We start from the raw sequence: 12896 nt of genomic DNA, 5'->3' as shown, positions 1-12896 counted from the left end.
TGATAATCCAAGATTTCATATTTTGTACTAGTTAAATTGCATAATTTATGTTTTCTTATGAAACACACAACATATTCATCTTTTCATTATAGAGACAAGACCTATTTAAAAAACAAAAGTTGAGAAAACTCAGAGTATGTTTAGTTTGAATGACGAGTGTGGCTTCTCTTGTTATCAAGTCTCATCAGCTTTATAGCTTCTCTATGATCTGATTGTGAACTGAACTATTCTGAYGACAGTATAACAGAGAGCATCTTCAGGATTTCTTTATTTTCATCACTGATTTGTTTTTTTCGCTTATATATCATTTTGGTTGACCTGAAATCTCAGAATGGTCATTTAGACCTGAGATTTATTTATTTACAATAAAAATAAAATAAAATAAAAATAATGTGAGTGGAAAGAAAACCCAACTGCTATTTTTTCACTTGTGTTATTCTTTTATTTATCCTTTTAAAGAGGGTAGCAAGGGATAACACAAATATATATAGCTTTCGCTTTAATTCCTATTACCATTCTTCAGAATTTTATTTTACTAAAAATTGCAAAGTGCAACAATTCTTTATTCTCTCAAATTGCAAAGAAATTCAATTGAATTTCTTTRGGGAAAAAGAAAGGTTTTCCAAAATAATATTATTTATACCTGATCTATTGAGATTGTGATAAAAACCTGAAGGCACTGTGGACCATGAACAAAGGTGACTTGGGATCAGAACTTTACAGAGTAAAATAACTCAGTATGCAGCCTTACTTGCTTTTGGACGACCAAAAGCAAGTCTTACCTAATTTTTTAGCTAACCTTAGCTAAGTTGTCCAGTACAATCAAAAGTTGCCAAAAATGGGCAACTTTTTTGGGTAAATCCACACCCCCTCCCACCCCAATAACTATCAGAGCCAACCTCTGGAGGTGTGTGTGTCCGCACAGACACTACTGCAGAAAGAGACTAGAAAACAGACTTACGGARAGAGACTAGAAAATAGATTAGACATCGATTTTAGACCTCTAAAGTTAAATGTGATAAACTCTATTCTTTCTGTCTAACCAGATTCTCTTTTAGATGTGAATAGCAATTTGGGTTTGTTTTTAATGAATCTTCAGAGTTCTTTGATTTGCAAGACGAGAAGGTTCATGAACGCTATTTCTACAATGTGCTGTATCTGCAGTTGAGTTTTCCCTAGTTTTGACTGAGGTTGCTGYTAGATGTGCTTGTTTTCTCCTAACATAAGCTAAACAGAAGCTGGAATATTCTAGAGATTTTTTTATTCCTCAGTAGTCTCTTCATTTACAGTAGTTCCAATGAGTATGAAAATCACTCCTTATTAGGGAAGGTTAAGCATCATGACGACGGTATTAAAAAAAGGTAATAAAATTTTCCCTCTGTATCTTAATTTTATGACTTCTCAGATTTTCTCAACATTTGTTTTCGGAGGACCACACTTCARACTGATTTGTTTTATTCACTATCATGTCTTGTTAGACTTCATAAACTCTCCTGCGTGTAGCTGATCACTTCCTGGTGACTGCTGAGGAGGAGAGGAAGGGGACAGGAAAGAACRTCCATAAACTAATATTTTGAATTTTCTCTCTTTTGTAGTGCAAGATCCTCCAGAACTTCATTTCTGTCATCATATAGTACCAAATGAACCCACAYGCTAACACTCTCAGATGCCTATACGTGACAACGAGATGACACCATTCAGGACATTTCCACTTTATTTCTGTAMCCAGAATCAAGGCAGAGGAGTAAATTACTCAGGAGAGTCCAAAGGAATACTAGTAAAATAGTCTCCCAAAGTAAATGCTCTCCAAAAAACAGATCTACATCTGGATCTACAATCTAAAAAATTGATAGCAGAATTGTGAAATCTCAGTTTCAGATACCTTCCTCATTCACTAGAATCCTCATACAGCGTAAGTAAGGAGTTAACGACCTTTTTGGGGGTTGCTTTCGGCAACTATTTTAAAATATATCTCTTAACTTTGTTGAGAAGTGCATACAACATTAGATTATGTATCAAAATGAAGTTACCTGCTCACAGAGTTTCTGTTAAGTTAAAATCAACTGTTGTTCTGTTTTAAAATACCTAGCTTGATTCTTGTCTCACATATGGCTTTTGGAAACATTTTCCCAGGGCTATGATAAACTGTCTCAGACAGCTGATGTAGAAACTGGTAAGTTATCTGTGATATCATTAGTGTTGTATCCTCACCACAGTGAATAAAATAATAGCCACAGGAGATTTTTATATCCCTTTGTAGAATTTTAATGTTTTCCACATTGCTCTTAAAAGTGTGAAGAATCTTGTCTCTTTGGTTAATTCAGAAGTTCTCTTTTTGCCCATAACGATATCACTTTAATTGCAAATATTTGAGTGTATATATYTCAATTTATATTGATGTGGGACTGGCAGCGGAAAGACTATCACTGACTTTAATGGGAATTGATTAGATCCTGCTGGCATTTATGCAAGTGAAATTCAATTGCTTGAATGTGTGCAGAAAATGATCATAAACATGATGCAAGTGTGGCAGAAAGGAGTTCATTTTTAATCTGAATCGCTGTTTGTGGAAATAAACATATGATACGCACTCCAGTCTGATGGGAATAAGGGAATTAGAGGTTGGTAAGTAAGTTAGGAGATGATTTTAAAGATAGCCTTGGAGGCTAATGAGGGGGAACACTACTTGAATATTTCTGCAAACTTATTATCATTTGATAGCTATAGTCATTTGCTATATCTTACTGGATATGTTCAGCGGTGGTGCATTGTCCACTTTCTCCATTGACTCCCATTGTGCTCACTGGATCATATTCAAAACTTGTGTCTATACTGGCATGGAATGGTGTTGGAATTTGTTGCAGGGACATAGGAGAACTATAGTTTTTGGACTGCATGGATGCCTTGAGCTCAATTATCTTAATTTGCTTTGCTGGCAAGAGAACTAATAAGAGCTGTTAATTCCTTATTTGATATATTCCATGTTACATTGTGTACTCTTCTGCAGAAAACTGTCTTACTGCAGCAATGTGAAACACTTCTGGAATGAGTGAAATAGAACTCAATCTATCACATTTTTAAACAAAATGTATGTTCTTTTCTACAAGTTAACACTTTAATGTAAATAACAGGGTAGTGTGCCGTGACTCACTATCCTCAGGATGCATTACTTAATTTGTGTACTTCTATAGGGTAATATAATTTCTGAAATGTTTATAGCTTTTTTTAACTTCATACTCACCAAAAAATGCTTATATAATTATATAATTCAAATTAAAGTGGGACACCACATAAAAAGAAAGAAAGGTTAAACCAGCACTGTCAAAAGACCRGATTTTGCAGTCCTTCCCAATCGTCTCAGGATTGTTTTTGCTGAGTAGCACTGAAGAAAAGAATTTCTTAATTTTTCTCTAAGCCATTAACGTTATAAATAGCAGTGGCTTGGTTTTGCCTCTTTCTTTCTTTTCCCTAGAATATCTTAGTACTATGGATACAGAATATGTTTCTATTTTCATTTTTTTCCTGTATCCTTTTATGGCAGGAGGCATTGCTGGTCTAAAGCTATATTCCTTGCACATTCCAAGCACTTGCTGCTTGCACTAGCAGTGAGAAYTGGCCTGTAATAGGTAATGTAACTCTGGTTAGAAGCCCACAGTGAAGCTTGATCGGTGATTTCCATTGTTTTGAAGTCTKACTTGCAGCCCTGTAGTACCAGGCTGCTCCTTTCATGCCCGAGGAAACTTGAAAAGCAGGTGGAACTTGTGAGAGACSTGTCACAGGAGCTAGCATTTACTCCTTCCTTACTGACTTTATAACCCTGGCTGCAGTGAAATCAATGGAAGCTTTGCCTCTGACTTCAGGCAAAGGATTTTCCTCTTTAGGGTRTGAATAGTAATGAGATGGAGCTATCCTTGTTTTAGATATGTATACATTTACTTTGTATTTCAAAGGACATCTATGTTTGCCAAGAGTGGGAATTTYGTTCAGTATTGCTGCAGTGGGGAATCATGCTTAGTACCTCCCACAGGTATTACTTTTGTTCTTTCTAGGTGATATTTTTTTTTATTCTAAAAGATGTCACTCTGGATAGAAAGTACAAAATGGAAAGAACTCTGAAGAATTGCAAATATTGTATGTTTAAGATTAGCATATCTGATATTCTTTTGAGAGAAAGTGAGTGGTTCTCTATTATTAGTCTAAGAAAAGTGACATTGCTATGATGAAGYCTTTAAAAACACAGATATGAATTTCTTTTGTGACTTAGTGAGGGGGTCATGGTTTGACCACATGAATTCTTGACTTAACACAGACACCTGAAGCTCTGTGGGGCTCTACATACTTTTACTGTTTAAATTATTGTACCTGACTGTTTTGAACAAGATATATACTTTGCTGCAAACAGTAACCAGGAGTCAGTTTCCATCCACATTTCTCTTGAAGGCTAATGAATAAGCTGTTAACTAATTTAGTCTAACTGCAACTCTATTCTGTTAAAATAGAAAAACTAACAGTTCAGCTTTTGCTCTAAGTCTTTTAAATTATATTTTCACCCCTACTGAGTAAGAGTCTAATTAAAAGCTTTTAGCTTCTCCTTGTGCATGCTGCTAAGTGATGTTGTTCATTTTAGCTGGATTCAGTTATCACTTGATTTAAACAGGAAAAAAAAAGGAAAACAACAGAACAGCATATTTTCAYTTGTTTCTTTTTACCATTTGCTTTAAAGATTGTTCTGACTGTTAATTTGATTATTAAATAAGTCCTATGAAGAACAGAAATACAGAAATWTTTTCTTATAACTTGTAGGGTTTTTTTTATGATTTAAAATGAGAAAATAAAYCATAAACAATACATTTTCAGACAACATAACCAGTAAAATAGTATGTAGGATTTCTTTTTCTCATAACTACCCATTGTCTGGAGAGCTGAGAATGGGTTCCTTTCATCTGAGATTTTTTTTCCCCTTTCCTTTTGTTTTTCTGTTATCATAGAATCACAGAACCAATAAAGTTGGAAGGGACCTCTAGAAATCATCTAGTCCAACCTGCCCGCTCAGCAGAGTCACCTAGAGCGGGTTAGACAGGGTTGCATCCAGGCAGGCCTTGAAGATCTCCAGAGTTATATGTTTTTGATTTTGCTAGATTTATTTTTTTGTTTGCTTGTTTTAGGMTTATTCTTAAACTAGATCATTTCTATGGTGTCAGATGACAGGATGGTGAACTGTAGTGAAGGAAGAGGACTGGAGACAGAGAGGACTTGCTACAGAAGACAGACACATCTTCAGGGATATAGTAGTGTCCATAAGAACYTGCTAAATGCTGCTTGTGTCCTTCCAGCCTTACTCTCTAGACTTCAACTAATTCCAGTGCTAATAGACTCATCAAGTTTAGAAAGTCTGTKAAGGAGAACTAGGAAAATCTTCAGCCAGCCTTACCTGACAGTCATTGAAGTGTTAATTTTCCTTGTTTTTTGCCACAGGTAGGCATTGTTTACCATTAATTTTAAGCTGCCTGATAATACTTAAATTAAAACTCTACAGAGACTTTGTTTTTTAGTGCTTGAGTAGTCATTTGACAGCTCATGAAGTGGCAGGTGAGTACTGGCAAAATGGAAGACTAGATGTTGTCCAAGGGTAAATGTACTTGGCAAAGAAACCAAGCAAATTTGCAACTAAAACAGCTGGACATGACATGCTGTACTTAAAGAAAATGACACAAGGTAGTCTATTCTAACTATATAAGGAGCCAAGTACAAGCTCACTCTATGTGCACTGCCAGACTTTTGTCCTGGGGATGAGGGGGTGCTGGGAGGAAGGGTAGAGCAAAGAGGAGAAAAGATATATGATCTCASAATGCAGGGTTTTGAAAGGCTGATGAGCTGGGTTTCAGATATTCATATAACACATCTATACTAATAGGCTGAGCAGTAATAGCAAACAGGAATGAGTACTAGAACATTTTTGTCCATACTGTGAAATTTTAGCATGGTCTTTGACTTGAACTTGGCTTGGGCCAAATAGTGTTCTTCCAAATAATTCCTAGGCCTGATCCGGAAGTTCACATGCRCCAAGAACTGTTTGCAAAAGGCAGTTTGGATGGGCTGTCCTGTTTTGAGGCTACAAGAGATTAATAGTATGGATATGGGCTTTTCTGTGCTAGTTGTCCTCAGAGCAGCTAATGGGCCCAGACAATGTTTATAGTACTCACGAAGGGATAGTCTGAGAGTTTCAATGGAATGTGAATTTTTAACCTTGGCATAACACACAATAAGTGAGATTTTATATATACTTCTACAAKGTGTATATATATACACATCTAAGGTAGTCACAATGGACTCTCTCTTAGTCAAATGGAAGCATATTTAAATGGCTCAAAAGACCTATCCAGTTCTAGATAATTTAGATAATTTACTAACAGTCTCTTATTTAGCCCTGAACTGTGTGTTTTTGAGCTGCTTCTGGAACTGGCTATGAGATTGCTTGATTTTCTTTTCCATAGCATCCACTGTAGTCTTACAGACCAGGTCATAGTGAGCTTAAAGGAAGTACACTATAATGATATCCAGATGATTAGTTGTAATCCATCAGCAATCTTGAATTGTTTAGGGTTACAGAAAYGCTTCTTTCACACTGTGGATTTTAACCCAGGTCCAACACTCTTCTTTCTGACATGTCTCCCTGACCTATACACCAGCTCTGAGCGGGAACTGACACCATGTCTAATTCAGTCATTGAGGGCAGTTATTTACCGGTTGCCTAGATATTCTTGTTTCTCATCTTCTGTTGTTTCCTTTGTAATTTTGCTGTGTCTTCTTCAGCATGTCTTTCCTCATCTAGCAAGGATCTTATAACTGCAGCTTCACCATGACRTCGTCATGCTCGGATGTGGGCCTGGCTCATTCCTGGTGTCTCTGAATGCCTTCTCTAGTTTGGGATCTGTCACTGAATACTTCTCATGACTGTTCTTTGTGTTGACTAATGATGACAGCTTCTTCTCTGTCACTTCCTTTCCTCTTTTATCTAGGCTCCYGATTGATTCTGGACACAGGCCAGTGACAGAGTTAAAAACAAAAGATGCTTCATAAATTTCTTTGCCTATTTACACTTACATATAGTTCAGCTCCCCCTCTGGGCCAGTGGATCTGGCAGTGATATGTTAGCAGGAAGCAATACAGGTTGACTTGCTGTCAAGGCAGTCATAAGGGTGAGTTTACAGAGCTTGGAACTGTGAGGAAAACATCTTTTTACTTGACACTTTAGCAAARCTGAGTTGGAGTAGTTGAGACATAATGAACATAGAACCTCCACAAGATGCCATTTTTAGAGCTACTTTCCAAAATAAAAGCATGCTTTAAATCCTTGGCTGTGTTATTGTCTGCATTTAGACTTTGCTCTTTCAAATGTAATTTTACAAGCTACAATGAAGCACTTCCCAGCATGTAGCATTACTGTTCAAGTGTAGCTGTTACTTTCTGTTTTCTCAAGTGGAGTTGAATGATTAGTAGAAGGCCAAGAATTTAAATTGCCTCATCTCTAGTAAATGTTAACACATGCCTCATATGGTTCTCCCTGAAAGTCTGCATTATTTGGCAAGCAATCTCTATGTATACATATAATTATGTAAACACACTCTACCAAGTATGATTCATGGAGATTTAATGTAGTCAGTGGAAGTTTTCTTGATCACTATCCTCACTGTGAGTTGCTTAAGCACCCGTTCATCTAATTGTGAGTCAAATTCAATGTGTATAGAGGGATGTGCATGGTAAAATTGTTTTCTGCACCACTCTCTGTATGAACTGGTCACGTCTTACTTCAGTTTTTACCTTGCATGCTTTTGCTGACTGTAGCCATGATGTCTCTATCCCYCCAAAATTATTCCTTCATTTCTATCTATTTGTGGTTAAAAGTTCAAAAGAGCTGGCTATTAAACTGCACTCAGGTGTGCTTTAAATCATATGCCTGCCTCAATGCAGTTGACCTTTCATTATTAACATTTCAGTAGACAGGGAGTCAGCACACTGCAAGGCATGCCCATTGCCACGTTTCTCTCTCTGGAATTGCTCTGGAATTGCTCCTGTGCCTGTATCTTACACCTGTAGCCTTGATTCTGCACTAAGTCCATACTTGCTACATAAACCTGTCAAAAGCCATGCTAGCTTTAGAGATGTAAGAGTCTCCTTTTCTGGCATTACTGGGGGAGGTGTTTAAGATATCTCTGCATTAAGTGAATCCTTGAATGTTCAAAGTTAAATTCTATGAGAGGTTTGGAAGAGGCAATATTATATCTTCCAAAGGTTGGGAATGAGGAGCTGAACTGAGTTTAGGTCAGTAGTGTATTCAGGCGCCTATGCTGACTTCTCACACGCTTGCTGCAGATATTCTCCTCGCATTCTGGCATGTGTTAATCTTTGAGAGATTCCTCATGACAGCCACTGAGGTCAACATAGAAATAGGAACAACTTTATGCAAGTCTTTTCTTCTGTCTATCTACCTACATATTCACTTATACCATGCATGCACCCACCTAGCCCAAGGTTTTGCTTTACTTGTATCATCTGCAGCTAAAGTAGTACAATCCCCTAGTCTAAACACAATTTAACTTGTTCCCAAAAGACAAGGAGGACATTATACATTAATTTAGTACTACTGCTATAATTATTTCACAAAGAAGGTTGTGAAAATACATTCTTTCCCTTAGGAAGGCTAAATTTTTAACAGAGTAAATTGTTAATACATTGCTACATACACATCAGAGCCTTAACACCTGATAATTCTTAATGTGAGGAAGATACATATAGTTTTAATGTGGATTATTTGGGATTATGGAACCTAATCTGTCCAAAAGACAGTATTACCCTCCAAAAGCATAGCAAATGCTGTCAAACTCCAGTATGCTTATATGCATACTGATCCTTCACAGGATATTGAGCTACTGATTCTCACAGAGATGAAGCTGTAACGATCACAAACAGCTGAGGTGATCGGCCACATCAAATGAAATACAGTAAAGATTAGACAGACTGAGAAACACAGGTTTATCTTACATTTATAACTATATAAATAACATACAAATATAATACTGTTTCATCTTTGGAAGCACTTTACCTTTTGGATGGCAAACAACCCTTTCTAGTACCAATGGTATTTCTAGTGAATACCATTGATTAAAAAAATAACATTTTCCAATGAGGAAAAAATTTGYAGCATAACAAATAATGCTGAGGAGTGAGTAAACTTATGGAATAATAATAATAAAAAAAAACTGTGCAATGCTGGCACATTAAGACAAAATATGATTAAACATGCCAACTGCTATTCTTGTGCATCTAGAAATAATGAATGCAGTCCTTATGACTGTAATTGGAAAACAGTGACTCTGAAAGCACTTAGAGGTTGTAGTGAATGAAAGCATTTCAGCATAAACTGCCTGTGAAAATGCAGTTACAGGAAATCTTTGTGTATTTTTGAATATAGAAAGAATAATAAGTATGAGAGGGTGTAGTTTAAGATAAGCATACAGCACAAGTGAGGTTGATATTGAAATGCCTACATCTTAGAGAGGGTATTTTAAATAAATAGCAAGTAGAAGGTTGGAAAGAGAGTCTCAGAAAGGAGATGCTTAACTTTAATTTATCACAAAAGGTYGATATATGAGGTAATTCTGATATAAACACACAGCCTAGCAGAGGAAAGAGAGCGAGTTCACTAACTCAGCAGAAAAGACAGGACAGGAATCAAAACTGGACTACAATAGAAAACAATTAAAATAGAAAAACAGTTATACATTTATTTTTACAGGGGGTGATTAGTCACTGGAAAAAATCTCTTTATCTTGGTGAATTCAGTTGAAGACAATTTGCCTTTTTTAAAGGTATTGCGTATATAGAAATAAGTTTGCTTACTTTGGCACAAGTTGCTAAATTGAGGAAATCCCTGCACTTGTCTTATTGAAGTGGGACTGAATTAGTTTGCTTCCAAATTATTAAAGTCCTAAATTGGCTTGTGACAGGTGGTCAGAACTACCTTTAAAGGCGATCAAGAAGTTTATTTCTTGAATATAGAAAAAGTATAAGGTCAAAAAACAAGCACTTATTTCATCTGAATCAAAATCCGTATTCATAATTTGCATTTARTATAAACTGAAGTTTAGTGCTACTTGTGAAAGGGTTTTTCACTCTCATCAGGGTATAGATATTGCAACYCATAGATACAGAAGTTAATACTATGAATATATCAAATTCACTGACCTGGCTATCAAGGACCAAAGGTATGCTTAGGAATAACCTTCTCTCCTTCCATTCTGCAGCTAGGTTCCTGTAGCTTTGCTGGGCTTATTTATATCATAAGGCAACTTATTCTGAAATTCAGTTTGTTAGAACASTATCTCCAAAGGCATGAAAGTTATAGTCCAGGACAAAATGGTAGAAAATTAAAGAGTTTGCATAACTGAGGCATTCATAGTCTCTGTGGCCTGTATTCTCCAGCAGTATCCCAAAGTTAGCAGTGGTTTTAGGAATGGCAAAGTACAGGCAGGGGTAAGTGGAGGCAGCATCTTGAAGCTATATGAAACCCTACAAGCTAGGCCTTTGCTTGTCAGTGGTTTATTATCTCCCCCAAAAGGAGTTCTGATTGAAGCTGAAAGCTGTCTTTTCCTGACTGAATCGACAGAGAAGAAAGCAAAGTAGAAAAACACACGCAGGGTGGCTGTGGCTCTCCTGAGGGCACATTAACTACCACCAGTCTCCATAGAAACAAGACACATGTCCCCTCTGCTAGCACCAGTGAAATAAGCCTGGAAGCCATAATTTATGCTGGCTTTRCATTGTGAATTCTGAATTTGGCATCATGGGTTTTCTTTCTATAAAAATGACATTATGAAGGCCCTAATCTTTGATTTTATTACCGGTGAGCTCATTCAACAAATGAGTTCTATTCATTCATCAAGACATAACAAGTACAAACAAATATGTTTGCAAAGGCTTATTTTTAATGTGATATGTAATAGATATGCAAAGTAGGCACAATCTTTTTTGTTGCAAAATATGGATCTCCCAAAAGTAAAATCTGATCTTCCAGGTAAGATTTGTGAAGGTAATGCCAAATATTTCCTGACACCTGCTTGTGAAATTGCTTGGAGAGTATTAATTATATCCCTCTAACATTCTGCATTTCTATTCACCTGAAAGATCAAAGTTCTATTTGTCGCCTCAGATGGCTGATAATTACAAGGATAAATAGAATACCTCTGCTCATCACCCTTCCACCTCTGTAAAATACTCTGTCACTTTTTAGCCCTCTGCTTCTGATTCACAATTTCTCAACATCAAACATGAATGCCAAATACCTTCATGCCAACCTATCTATGGCAGGTCCAGAATGACTACTGCCAAAAGATTAAAGTGAAGGTTAAAACACCATATCAAACTAATTCCACTAATGTCCCTTGATAATAGCATCCAGTGGCCAAAGAGTTAGCCATTCTTAATACCAAATGAAAAATAATTGTTCGCCCTTTATTGAAATATAAATTTTGATATTCTTCTTATTATATCACTTTTAGAAGCAATATCTAAGAGCATAATATCCATATACATTTAATCTTTGTTTTATAAGTTGATAAAATATGAAACTAAAGTATAAAGACATTAAAAATTAGCATATTTATTGCAGTTTTTATGAGATATGCTGCTGCAAAACACATAAAATCCTCTAGGATAAATCTACATCTGGTGCTGTCTTGATAACTGTTAAATTTACAATGGCTTAATATTTATACAGTCTCTTGTTTTAAAGAAATAGTTGAAGTGTGGCGTTCTTTTGTGTGAGATGTACTCTGTCATTTACTGCTGGAAGCTACTGGTGCAGTGCATCAGCGTGAAAGTGAAATATGTGTATGCCTGCAAGAGAGTTAATTTTTAGAAATAAAATACCTAGCTCCTATCATTCATCTTCTACTTCATCTAATTTTTTGTCAGTCCAACATACTTAACTTGAATATTTTGTAACTGGCCCCAAGCACCACACATTTTACTGCTTATGTACTATGTCAACCATACCTTAAAACATTTCCTGTCTAATTTGTTTCTCCCTAGGTTTCTTCTACCAGATTAAACAAGAGTTTGTTTATTTAATTTATTTATTTATTTATTTGGACTRTGGATAACAATRTAAGATTACCAAAGGTCAGGATCTTCTTTTCAAGATCTAACCTCAAATCACCTACTACTACATAAATTCCCACTAAAAACTCAAGATTTGCTAAAAATTGTTGCATATGGTTGCATCCATGGTCTGTGCAGAGATGGTCAGTTTGCAGCTACTGGCCTGTGCTTGCTCTTGAACAGGCCAAGCAGCACATAACTGTTTCTTCTGTCCAACTTTGGAGCTGTTTTGATGTAGAACAGCTGAATAATGCCAATGTGGCATTTTGAAAGCACCCGGTTCTGCTGAGACTGACATTGTAAGTTCTGCAGAAAAAACTTCATTATAGACTTGATTCCATTGGTTTTGGTCAGTTGTATAGGAACAATGGAAAAACTTCTGGCAATAGAGAAAAACTGATTTCCTTGTTTACCAAAGTGTTGTATGGATCAGAGAGCTGAGGCTTATGCTTATATTCAGCAGTAGTTTATGAAGAATATCAAATACTTTTCTTAACCATCTGAAAGACAAGAAGATGGAGGAAATTAGTAAAATGGATGCTTTGTTGTTGATGGAAACAGTATCCAGAGGAATTTGGATGAGAGCCATATGAGGATTAAATAAAATGAAGGGGAACTGGCTTTAAAGAGTGACCACTCTTTATAATATGTAAATACATATTTACATATTACAAATTTACATAATACGTAAAATATTGTTGTAACTTTGGCTCTTCTCTTGTGTGTGAGATCAGGGC

The sequence above is a fragment of the Rhea americana genome, unplaced genomic scaffold, assembly GCF_003343005.1.
Source record: "Rhea americana isolate MKP2758 unplaced genomic scaffold, rheAme1 scaffold_25, whole genome shotgun sequence".
NCBI lineage: Eukaryota > Metazoa > Chordata > Aves > Rheiformes > Rheidae > Rhea > Rhea americana.
The sequence above is the reverse complement of the archived record's forward strand: the minus strand, read 5'-3'. Positions refer to the sequence as shown.